This window comes from Myotis brandtii, unplaced genomic scaffold (assembly GCF_000412655.1).
Source record: "Myotis brandtii unplaced genomic scaffold, ASM41265v1 scaffold434, whole genome shotgun sequence".
NCBI lineage: Eukaryota > Metazoa > Chordata > Mammalia > Chiroptera > Vespertilionidae > Myotis > Myotis brandtii.
In genome coordinates this window covers 900,327-911,665 of record NW_005366599.1, presented here as the reverse complement: position 1 = coordinate 911,665, position 11,339 = coordinate 900,327, and the positions used below count along the sequence as shown (strand labels likewise).

Genomic DNA, 11,339 nt, shown 5'->3' with positions numbered 1-11,339 from the left:
CTCTCTGAAATCAATAAAATATATTTTTTAAAAAGGAAATAGATGGTGGTCCAGGGGCTGGGGGCGGGGAGCAGAGTGAATTTTCAATGAGACAAAGTTCCCGTTGTGGATGATGGGAAAGGCCTGGGAGTGGGTGGCGGTGCTGTTTGCACAACCGCGTGCATGTATTTAACGCCGAACTGTTCCCTAAAAATGGTTAAAACGGCAACTTTCACAAGATGCGCATTTACCACCATCTTCGCCCGTGCCGGTGGCTCACAAACACCGCAGCCGGGAGCTGTGAACTGAGGGTTCCGTTCTCACAGGTGCGGCTGCCGGAGCCCAGGGCAGGTGGAGCCGGTGGGATCTCTGTGCTCCAGGGCAGGGCTGGGAGCTCTCGGGGTCCCTTCCCCAAGGTCACGAACCCCGTTTATAAGCACCCCATCCTGTGCCCTAATCTCCACCCAGACGCCTCACTGCCTCATGCCATCACCCTGGGCAGCAGGGGGGGACGTCAACATATGAACTTGGGGAGACACAAACACTCAGACCACAGCACCCACACATGGGCGCATGCGAGTGCACACACACACACACACACACACACACGTGCATGTCAGCGCCTGGACCTGGGGCCTTCCTGCCCTTCATGTCCCCCCAGCACTGTGTCCCTTTCAGCCAAGATTTTGTTTCCGGGCCCCTCGGTCTGGCTGTGATTGAGCGTGTGATAGGGCATCATGTTGTGTGGACCCAGGGTCTGCTCGTTGACCCTTTAATCTCAGGATCCATTAAGGGGGTCTGGCCGCACCACAGGTGATGGGGCCACACAGATACCCCGGCACTTTTCCAAACACGCAGGGTGTGCCCTCTGGGGGGGACGGGCCCACGTCACCCACAACCAGGGAACAGCGACCAGGTCAGAGACAAGGGGCTCAGGAGGGCGGGTGTAACATGTCCGGCATGGGATGGACTCGGCCCGAGCAGAACCGCTGAAGCCAGACCCGGGACAGCCACGGCCAGGCCCGTCGCGGTGCATGAACACCACCCGGACTTCGAGGCTCTCGGTGAGCCAGTCGGCGCAACACGTCTGCAGACCCTGAGGGATCCCGAGTCGAGGGGGTCACACCGAGAAGTGTCCAGCATTCAGACCGTGGAGGGTTGGGCAGCCGACTCATCGTGAAGGTGCCCAGAGCCTCAGCCCTGAGTCGGACTGTCAGTCGCTCTGGGGATCTGCAAACGCTCCCCCATCGATCCTGCTGCCCGCGAGGCAGAGATCACCGTCCCCTCCGGGCGGTCCCCCCCAGGAGCCAAATCTGGGACAATTTGAGCAGAAAAATAATGATAAGAACGGATGATAGCCCATTGAAAACATAGGTAAGCCAGGAGACCATACACATATAAATCAATGAAAAAATAAATGAACTACATAAAAATTTTAGATGGCATAAACAGATTTAATAACTACTAATGTGGTAATTTTAATAAATTAATGGGAGAGAAGAGAGGGCTCGCTTCCTCCTCGGAGAATGCCTGCTACTCAGTGTAGAAGGAGTGCTGGAATTAGAAGTCATCGACTCACGCTGAAACTAGAGAACATAAATTAATGGGAGAGAAGAGAGGGCTCGCTTCCTCCTGGGAGAATGCCTGCTACTCAGTGTAGAAGGAACGCTGGAATTAGAAGTCATCGATTCACGCTGAAACTAGAGGACCTAGCCCTGGCTGGTGTTGCTCAGTGGTTAGAGTGCAGGCCCATGCACCGAAGGGTCGAGGGTTCGATTCCCAGTCAAGGGCACATACCAGGTTTGCAGGTTCGATCAGCGGCCCTAGTCAGCACGTGCGGCAGGCAACCAATCCATGTGTCTCTCTCACATCAATGTTTCTCTCTCTCTACCCCCCGCCTTTCCTCCCTTCCACTCTCTCTAAAAATCGTGGGGAAAAAAAATAGCCTCAGGTGAGGATTAACAACAACAACAAAAACCTAGTGGCTACAAAGCTTAGTCTGGAAGTACAATACTTACCTGTCTCAGTGTCTCCCGCAAATGACCTGTTAAGTATAAAGGGGAAGGAGTCACTTACAGGAAGTAATAAAAGACCTAGTGGGCGCCCAGGGATCAAGGTCAACATCACCGAGGCTGAGGTTGCTGTGCCTCTGCTGTGGGGAAGTGAGAGCCCAGCATCGCCTCAGGCGTCTTGGCCCAGAAAGCATCGTCCAAAGCCAAACACCAGGAAAAGGTAGGAAACCCACATTTAGGGCATTACATCACCACTGGCCTATTGTCTTTTAAAATGTCAAGGTCAACATCCCTGAGAACTCAGCCAGGTGGAAGGGGACTAAACAAGATGGTGACCAAATGCGCTGCGTGAGCTGGATAAGACCCTGGACAGTGGAAAATGAAGCAGGTCTGAAGGACATTATTAGGACAGTTGAAGGAATTTGAACATATATGTCTATATATCAAGGTAGGTAGGTAGAGATAGATAGATAGATAGATGATAGATAATAGATAGATAGATTGATTGATTGATAGATGATAGATAGATAGATAGATGATAGATGATGATGATGATGATGTAGATAGATAGATAGATAGATAGATAGATAGATAGATAGATAGATAGATAGATAGATAGATAGAGAGATAGAGAGATAGATAGATAGATGATAAAGCCAAAATGGGCACAATGGTTGGCTTGGGAGGGAGAATACGAGAATTCCTTGCTGTGCTTGCACCTTTGGTATCGACTTGGAATGACATGAGGATTAGACGTTACGGGAATCTCTCGAGGTTCTGCCCGCCCCCAGAGGCACGTTGCTCGCGGGGGTCTCCGACTGTCCTTAGGTTCAAGGGTTTTCCGGAAGGATCCGCAGCATTCAGAAAGGGCTCTTTCTAATGGGAGGACATGAGTCAGTTTCTAGCACATCGCCTCCGGAAGGATGAGGCTCGAGAACCGAGGTCCCGCTGCGCCTGGGATGCTCTGTGGAGAGCAGCGGGGGTCTCATCCCGGCTCCCAGGTGCACAGTGGGAGGTGCCGGCCACGGGCTCGCAGGCTATGCTGCTGACCTGGGGATTTTTGTCGCCCGCATGGGACGCCAGGCCCAGTGCTGCATCCAGAGACACTGGCTGGCGAGAGGAACAGGAAAGCTGCCCTTTCCGGTCATGAAAACACAACCCTCGGAGCTCCTCCGGAGCCGGCTCAGGGATTTGGAGGGCGTTTAGCTCACAGAGCGAAGCGTCCTCTTAAATTAGTGAGGGGGCAGATCCAGGTTTCTTTGAAGCTGAAACATGAAGTAATTATGGAACCAGAACTCACAGCAGGAGATGTTTTACGGAACCTAATTAAAGCGAGGCAGGAGGAGCGGGTTATTAGAACCATGGGAAGGAATACGCCGTGGGGCGTGGGGCGTGGGGCGCCAAGTGAGCTGAGCAGAGCCAGCCAGCACGAGGTGGCCGAGCAGGGACAGGAGCCGGTCTACCCATGCAGACGGCACATGGGGCAAAGATTCCAATCCTGCCTCAGCCACTTACCAGCTGTGTAACCTTGGGTAAGTTACCTACCTTCTCCTGCCCTAGATTCCTCAGCTATAAGTTGAAAGTGATGATGATAATAATACCGATTTCACAGGGTTGTTGTGGGGATGCCTTAATATTTATAAAGTTAGAAATAAATAAATACACTCTCTGTGAGTTTCTGCTTTCCCTTCTATAAAAGCATAGAATTGTCCTGAGACACAAATGAAATGAGGTATGGTGATTATTGAACACAATCCTTGGAACACAATCCACACTAAAGAGTAGCTACAACCTATCATCATCATCACCATCATCATCACCATCACGATCATTTTTATCACATCATCCTCATCATCATCACCATCATTACCCCCACCATCATCATCATCACCATTACCATCGCTTTCATTACATCCTCATCATCACCACCATCATCACCACCATCATCATCACCACCACCATCATCAGCATCACCACCATCATCACCCTCGTTATCATCACCGTCATCACTCTCATCATCACCACCATCATCATCCTCCTCCTCACCATCATCCCCCCATCATCACCATCATCATCATCATCATCATCGTAGTCATCTCCTTATTCATACCCATTGGGGACAGTGGTGTCTTTCCCATGGACCTCACGGGGCTTGAGGGAAGGCCACAGAAATGAAAACCTCACAAATGCATTGTTTTTATCATTTCTAACCCCCAAGAAAGTTAAGCTGTGTTTCTTCCAATCCCTTCTTCTCAAAACACAGCTTCTCAAAAACAGATTTTGAAATCCTGTATCACTGTTATTAGGATATTCTCCACTCAGTTCTCAGCTCCATGATCCGGAATCTCACATCTTCCTCAATGTAGGGCTCACTACCTCTGTCTTGAAGGGCTAGGGCTCATCTGTTCCCCAGGATCCAGGCATACAGCCCCAGACCCCAGTGGACCAGAACCAATCCCCACCAAAAGAAAACATCCATTGTAGCGACTGAGCCCCTGACCTCTAAGCATTCAGTCTTCCGCCACCCCCACCACTGTAAACTCACACATGCATGTGCACGCGTGTGCGCGCGCGCACACACACACACACACACACCACCCCCTTGGTCAAGGAGCCCAGGAATAATTAGAGCCATAACCTAAAACATCTTAACATTTCATGTTCTCTCTGGCCTGTCACAACCAAATGCCACCCAAGTCTCTGACCCCCCACAATGAACAACTCTTGTCAGTGACATGCACGTAGACATCAGCTGGCACCACATGATGCTTCTGAAAATGCCAAGTTCATCAGGTTAGACGTGACCAGTTTAAGGGAAGCTGAGTGAGCCTACTCAGAAGCCCCCCTTCTCTGCTGGAGCCTCCACTGAGCAGAGGCGGTTGCCCTCCTCCGACAGAGGTCAGTGCTTATCAGATGCTAACAGCTGAGCCTCCAGCAAACACTTTCTCAGAGCAAAAGAGAAACAATGAGAGGGGCAAGAGTCGAGGACTTGCAGGTTTTCATAAGAACCTTGGGGTGTAATACCGTTACTATAGTCCACCAAAGAAGCCATTCCTTCTTTCCACCCATCCACCCATGCATCCTTCCATCCATCCATCCATCCACCCATCCATTCATCCTTCCCTTTCAATCCATCATCATCCATCCATTCACCTTCAATCCATCATCCATTCATCATCCATCCATCCATTCACCCACCCATCCTTCCACTCATTCATCATCTTTCCATTTCTTTGGTTCACACAGAATCTTTCCCCCAAGGTTTTTGCATGCAGACTGGAGCTTCCCACAGCACCCTGGTCCTTGTAGGAGATTCACCAAATGTAGACACATCAACCTGCTATCTGTACTTTAGAATTGAAGCTTCAAATGGTTCTAGAGAGCAGTTTTAAGCAGTGGTAAAAAAAAAATGCAAGACTAGACCCTGGAGTTTCCTTTGGTAAGAGAGAGAGAGAGAGAGAGAAGAGAGAGAGAGAGAGAGAGGAGAGAGAGAGAGAGAGAGAGGCTATTTTTTTACATATCTCAACAATAAAAGAGTTGTTTGGAATAGTTCCACATTGTTCCTATTTGACCCAGTTCTTACAAGATTATCACTGTGTTTGGAACAGCCCGGGGGCAGGTCATGCAGCAAATGCTAAGATTTGCTCAGAAACCTCATCCTGTTTCCAGCAGCGGACCCTGAAGACGTCACCCTCACTGGGCTCCCTTCCTGACCCTCCACACATGACCTGCACCGTAGCATTTTATTCCTTCAAATGAGACCATCCAACAGCGTCAGCAGGGCCTCCCGCCTGACCTTGGCGAGGCAGCCCCTGAGCAATTCTAGGTCATGAAGACATTGAGTAACACCCAGTCCCAGCTCTCCCCTAGGAATACAGCAATAAGTTAAGCGTATTAGGAAATGAGGTGTCAAATGTTGCTATGTGTCGATTTTTTAAATTCTGAGGCTAGACAACCAAGTTTTTATATATCTTTTAACCAAAAAAAATCAACATAGGTATATTTCAGGTTGCCTCTCTCTACATTCTGGCAGGTTTGATATCAAAATAAGCAGAGCGTGGTGAAGCCCCATTCCATATGTCACCTCGGAGAAAGAGCGATCAATTTTAAGAGACCAGAATTATTCAAAGAAACCCCAGAACTACCCTTATTTTTTATGATGTACACCCTCTCCCAAACTTGGCAAAATTAGCTGGCCTGAATATTTTTTTTTTTTACTACATTCATCTCTCTTCCTGCAATTTGGATCGACTTCAGGAACCTTTCAGAATTCATTTGATGAAATGCTGCTCTGTGTCATTATTGATTTTAGTTCCCGTGTAAAACAGGAAGTTTATGTCCACATTTCGGACATAAATACAGCCACGCTGTCTAAATGTTATACCTCCCTGTCACAGAGCGGCAGTGAAAACATAAACATACTTTTAATTGACCTTCAGGCACCTAAAGTAGATGGCATGCATGGACTCGCCGGGATCGGAGTCTCCTTTCATCAGCAATGCAATATCCGCTGGCTAGGAACGCGCTCTCCAAGCCATTCCTCTTCATTAAAAAGCAGAGACACACAGAACCCTCCCTCGACAAGAGCCACCTCCGCCTGTTCACTCCGAGAAGCCTGGAGAGACGCTGAGCATAAGTAGTGTGTCCTCCCACACGAAGCGCATGCAGGTTGGTCTCCACCTGCCTAGAAATCCTCTCTTCTCTCCCGTTAACCATGCTTTTAACGAGTGAAGACCAAACGAGTTCAGCACCGTGGACAGCGCCAGGCCTTTTTTTCCAAGGGGCTTTGGAAAAGTTCAGTACCGTACACAGCGCACCAGGTTGCAAGGGCATTGGATTCCCCCAAGTTTCCTAAAAGAGAGTTTTAACTATTTCCCCCGCCCCCCGAAAAAGAGGGGGAAGTTAAATCTAAATTACACACTTTTTCTTTCAATGCTTTAAACTAGAAGTCAACAAATGTCTTCTGAAAAGACCGGATGTAAATATGTTGGCTTTGCAGACCCTACGGTCTCTGTCAAAACTACTCAACTCTGCCTTGTAGCCCAAAGCCGCTAAATTAATGGGTGTGGCTATGTTCCCCCCAAAAAAATGTAATTTACAAAAGGCAGATTTGGTCTGTGGGCTGTGGTTTGCTAACACCTACTTTAAGTTAGAAGCAGTGCTGAGAAAGGGGTGAGGGGTGTCAGACAGTTGGAAATCTAGGGGTGTCTCTGGTTGTGTGGTCAGATCACAACTCCCCAGGAACTTCCCAGTAAGAAACCAGCTTTGTGTGTCAATAAAGGGTGTGTTTTTAGTTCTCCTGCGATTTGAACTTCGTAAGCTTTGCTTCACATCCTTGACAACTAGAAGAACTGAAAGGATAAAGAAGGTTCGAGATGCCAGTAAGCATCTCTCTCCCCCGTCTCCCCAGGCAGTCTTCCTGGGGCCACAGAGAGCCCCTGGAGGAATGGGAGCCAATCCCCAGGGACTGATCCCTCCCTGGCATCCTGGGGCGCAGCAGCTCTGACGCCCCCACTCTCCTCCCAGTGGCCCAGGTCTCAACGGGGGGCTGGTAAGGGAAGCTGTTCTTTGGGAAATGCGATGGGGGGAAGACGGAAAGAGCGGGCAGGACTGAGCTGAAATGCAGCGTTCGGAAGGCTCTGCTCAATTATAGATCTGAGTGCTTCTCTCCTCCTGAACACATTAGCTGCTAATTGGCTTCAGCAATTTAAAGAAAAAAGACTAGATTCAATTTCCACTCCCTTAAAATGCAATCTAGACAATTTATGAAAAGCAACCAAATATACTGCAGAGATGAATAGACCTTTTTTTTTTTTTTTTTTTGGCCATAACCTTTCTTAAAAGCACTTGAAGAGGTAAAAATATTCTTAAATCAAAATGAATGCCACACTTAATAAAATGCAAGTTGGCATAATTAATCGAGCGGCTTCTTTATGAGAGAGGACAAATAAAGAGTTCTGTTTCCAGCGGTTAGGGCTCGTCCTAGATGAATCCATTTAGAACGGGCAATTATGAAATGAAGAGGATCTGGCTGCCAGCGACGTGCAGGCTCCGTAGAAGCTCCTGCCACTCAGACAACGCATACGACCTTGGCAGGAAACGGCCCTGGGTGGGAACGAGGCAGAGAGCAAGGCCTCGGGAGGCGTGGGGAGAGGCGGGGAGCCAGTCACTGCGGTCCGGGAACTAAGTGCAGAGCTGAGGTGGAAGTTTCCAGAAGAGGGATAGAAGGCCTATAAACAGGAGAGACGGAGGCACTGAGGGAGGCGGTGAGGGGCGAGGAGCCACCCCCCCTGCCCAGGAATCCCCATGTAGATAGGATGTCACCTGTCAGGGACAATGAACATGCATGCACACAGCTCGATGGAGGCACACACAGAGCCAGGGAAACACAGGTAGACACACACCTCACACACACACGTACACACACATACACACTCCCTGAAAAGCAATGGGAGAAAATATCCTCCGGTAACGAAAATAACAACAAAAAAGGCAAATGCCCAACACCTCCCCCCGCAAGGCCTTCTTTCTCTGTTTTCACAGCAGCTCGGTGAGGTGAGATGCTCAGACCCCCTTCCCGCCCCCCAACTTCAGGGGCTGGCCCAAGGCTGCGCAAGGAGCAGACCATGTGCTCCACCATCTAAGCCGCTCGAAAGAGATCGAGGGGCTATGAGCGTGCTTGGTAAACTCCCCAACACCATCCAAAAGCCCTGCAGTTAAAGAGGCCCCTCGTTCTGAATCTCAATGGTTAGCCTGAGACACAAGCAGTTTCTGGGGCAGCAAAATCAGAGGCCGGGATCCGAAATCGGTTGAAAGAACATGTGGGAACATTTAAATCATTCACGATGTGCCCCCCCCACTCTCCCACGCCCCTGAGCCACGGGAAGCGCCGTCTGAATGTGCAATGAGCTCCGAGAAGGGAGCCTCCAGCAGGCAACGGGCTCCCTGGTTGCTCTAAGCGCGGACTTTGTATGGAAACCTGCTGCTCCACGAGGGAGAGGGCCCGAGACTCCTAGGGCACCTGGGGTTGGGGGCGCCGGGCCTCCTGCAGCGCAGGGTCGGGGTGAGCAGGGTGGCGAGGGGCTCACCACCAAGGCCCTGTTCCCTCGTGATGTCCCGGGGACAGGCTTGGAGGTCACGTGCTTCCTACTGGGGTCTCGTCCGCCTTAGTGTAAGCCAGTGGTTCTCAACCTCAGCTGCACATTAGAATCACCTGGGAATCTTGTGAAAATCCTGATTTCTGGGCCTCATCCTCCAGAAATTGTTTCTTTGTTACTAATGATGAGGCCCGCCCCCGCCATCATCCTTCAACTTTCCCACAGGCTGACAGCGGCTTCCTTCACTTCTACACTCAGTCCCAGGCCTGCAGCTGCTTTTCTGTGATGGCGCCTCGATGGTCTTCTCTTGCTTTGCACACGCGCGCGCGTGCTCTCTCTCTCACTCTCTCTCACACCATAATGCCATGTACCCATGGTTACACCTATACACACATTCTCACACTCACTTATGCATGCTCTCACACACTTACACCCATACACACTCACAAACATACTCACATACGTGCGCATGTACACTCTCACAGTCACATACACAACTCACTCTTTCACATCCACATGTACACGCTCAAGCACACTCACACACCCATACACACTCCCACACTCTCATACCCATATGCACACTCTCTCACACTCACGCACACATATATGCACACTCTCACACACTCTCACACCCATACACACTCCCACACTCTCATACCCATATGCACTCTCTCACACTCACACACACATATATGCACTCTCACACACACTCATACCCATACACACGCTCTCACACACACTCACACACCCATACACACTCCCACACTCTCATACCCATATGCACATCCTCTCACATTCACACACACATATATGCACTCTCACACACACTCATAGCCATACACACGCTCACACACACACATATGCACTCTCATACCCATGCGCACACTCTCTCACACTCACACACCCACGTGCTCTCACGTCCATAACCACACTCACAGGTGCTGAGGCGCAGATGCCGTGCAGACGAGCCCCTCCCCTCGGAACAAGCAGCGGGGCCCCCCCCCGCCCCTGCAACATGCCTGCAGGTGTTTCTGCCCGAAGAGGACTTGGAAAGGGGAGGCGTCCTTCCTCACTGCACAGCGTGTGCACGGAATTGCCTTCTCTGGAGAGAGGCGACCTCAGATCAACCAGGAGGCTCCGGCCCAGCGGGCACAGGGCCGGGTCTGAATCTGGAGCAGCACAGCCACAGCGTGTCCAAACTGGGAAGGAAGCAAGAACCATCTTCCTGCCATGAACAACCACTGACTGCAGAAACCCTCACTGCGAGGGTCTGGGCCAGGCGCTCCACCGCTGCCGCCACCTCCCCCCACGGGACCCCTGGACAACAGCCCACCGGCTGGGGGCTTGGGAACAGTGCCGCTGGCCACTTCCCAGCCATTAGCCACTTTCCAAAAAGCCAGACTCCCTTCCGGCGCTGCCGGCGCCTCTGGAATCTGCCAGGTGACCTCCCGGAGGCAGCGGGGGCAGGCGTTGTCAGAGCTGACCCTCTAGACACCACCTACCTGCGTCTGTCTGCCCCGCCCAATGGCACCCGATGTTCTTCCCTCCAGAATTCCTCCGAGACACGTCTGGATGGAAAGGATGGATACACCTGGCATGGCGGCGAGGAGGCGGGCCTTCCATGGGACAGACGTGTGTCCACACCCCAGCCCAGCTCTCTGTGCCTGTGGAGGCCTCGCGGGGTCATGTCCTCACCTGCAGCGTGGAGGTGTGAGCACTGTCTCCTCAAGTCGCCCTGGAGATTAAATAAATTGATGTGAGTGTCTGATCTAGAAGGTGCCACAGAAGTAGAGAGAGACATCGATGTGAGAACTAAGCATCAGTCAGCTGCCGCCCTGACCCGGAATCAAATGACGCCCGACCAACACCTGCCAGCATCCTAGAGGGAGAAGCGACTCCGGGTCCCCTCCCACTGGCACTTCTTGCGGAGCCTGGTCTGACCTCCCTGCGTAGGTCTGATGCCCGGTGGGTCCGCGGCCTGTGCTGTGACTCCTCCCATTGACGTGTGTTCCTGAGATGATCCCACCGATGCTCGCTCGTTTCTCCTCATCACTAGAAAACAAGCACCGACCAGGCAGGTCCGGAGTCCGGCTGGGGCTCACTGCCACCATCACCCCGGGCCCCGCTGGGGCCAGGCGCACGGGGAGCTCAGCACACGTGCTGAGTGAGTGAGTGAGCCTGGGAGAACAGAGCCACCTGCTCCATGTCCTAAAGGGAAAGTCCTGAATGGAAAGAAAGCGAGAATGGGCAG

At 51.3% G+C, this 11,339-nt stretch overlaps 1 long non-coding RNA gene across 3 annotated transcripts in view; it reads right to left on the bottom strand.

Moving 5' to 3' along the window:
* Positions 1-2,583: 2,583 nt before the first annotated feature.
* LOC102258351 overlaps positions 2,584-11,339 on the bottom strand; it is a 9,342-nt gene continuing 586 nt past the window's right edge. The window contains exons 2-4 of one of the 3 annotated variants that reach the window (XR_001363700.1): positions 11,030-11,140; positions 10,591-10,823; positions 2,584-2,863 (exon numbers count right to left, since the gene is read on the bottom strand). This is a non-coding gene — a long non-coding RNA (uncharacterized LOC102258351). Of the gene's footprint in view, positions 2,864-7,429; positions 8,222-10,111; positions 10,288-10,590; positions 10,824-11,029; positions 11,306-11,339 lie in introns of those variants that run through there. The other 2 variants (XR_001363701.1, XR_001363702.1) reach the window with 2 other exon arrangements.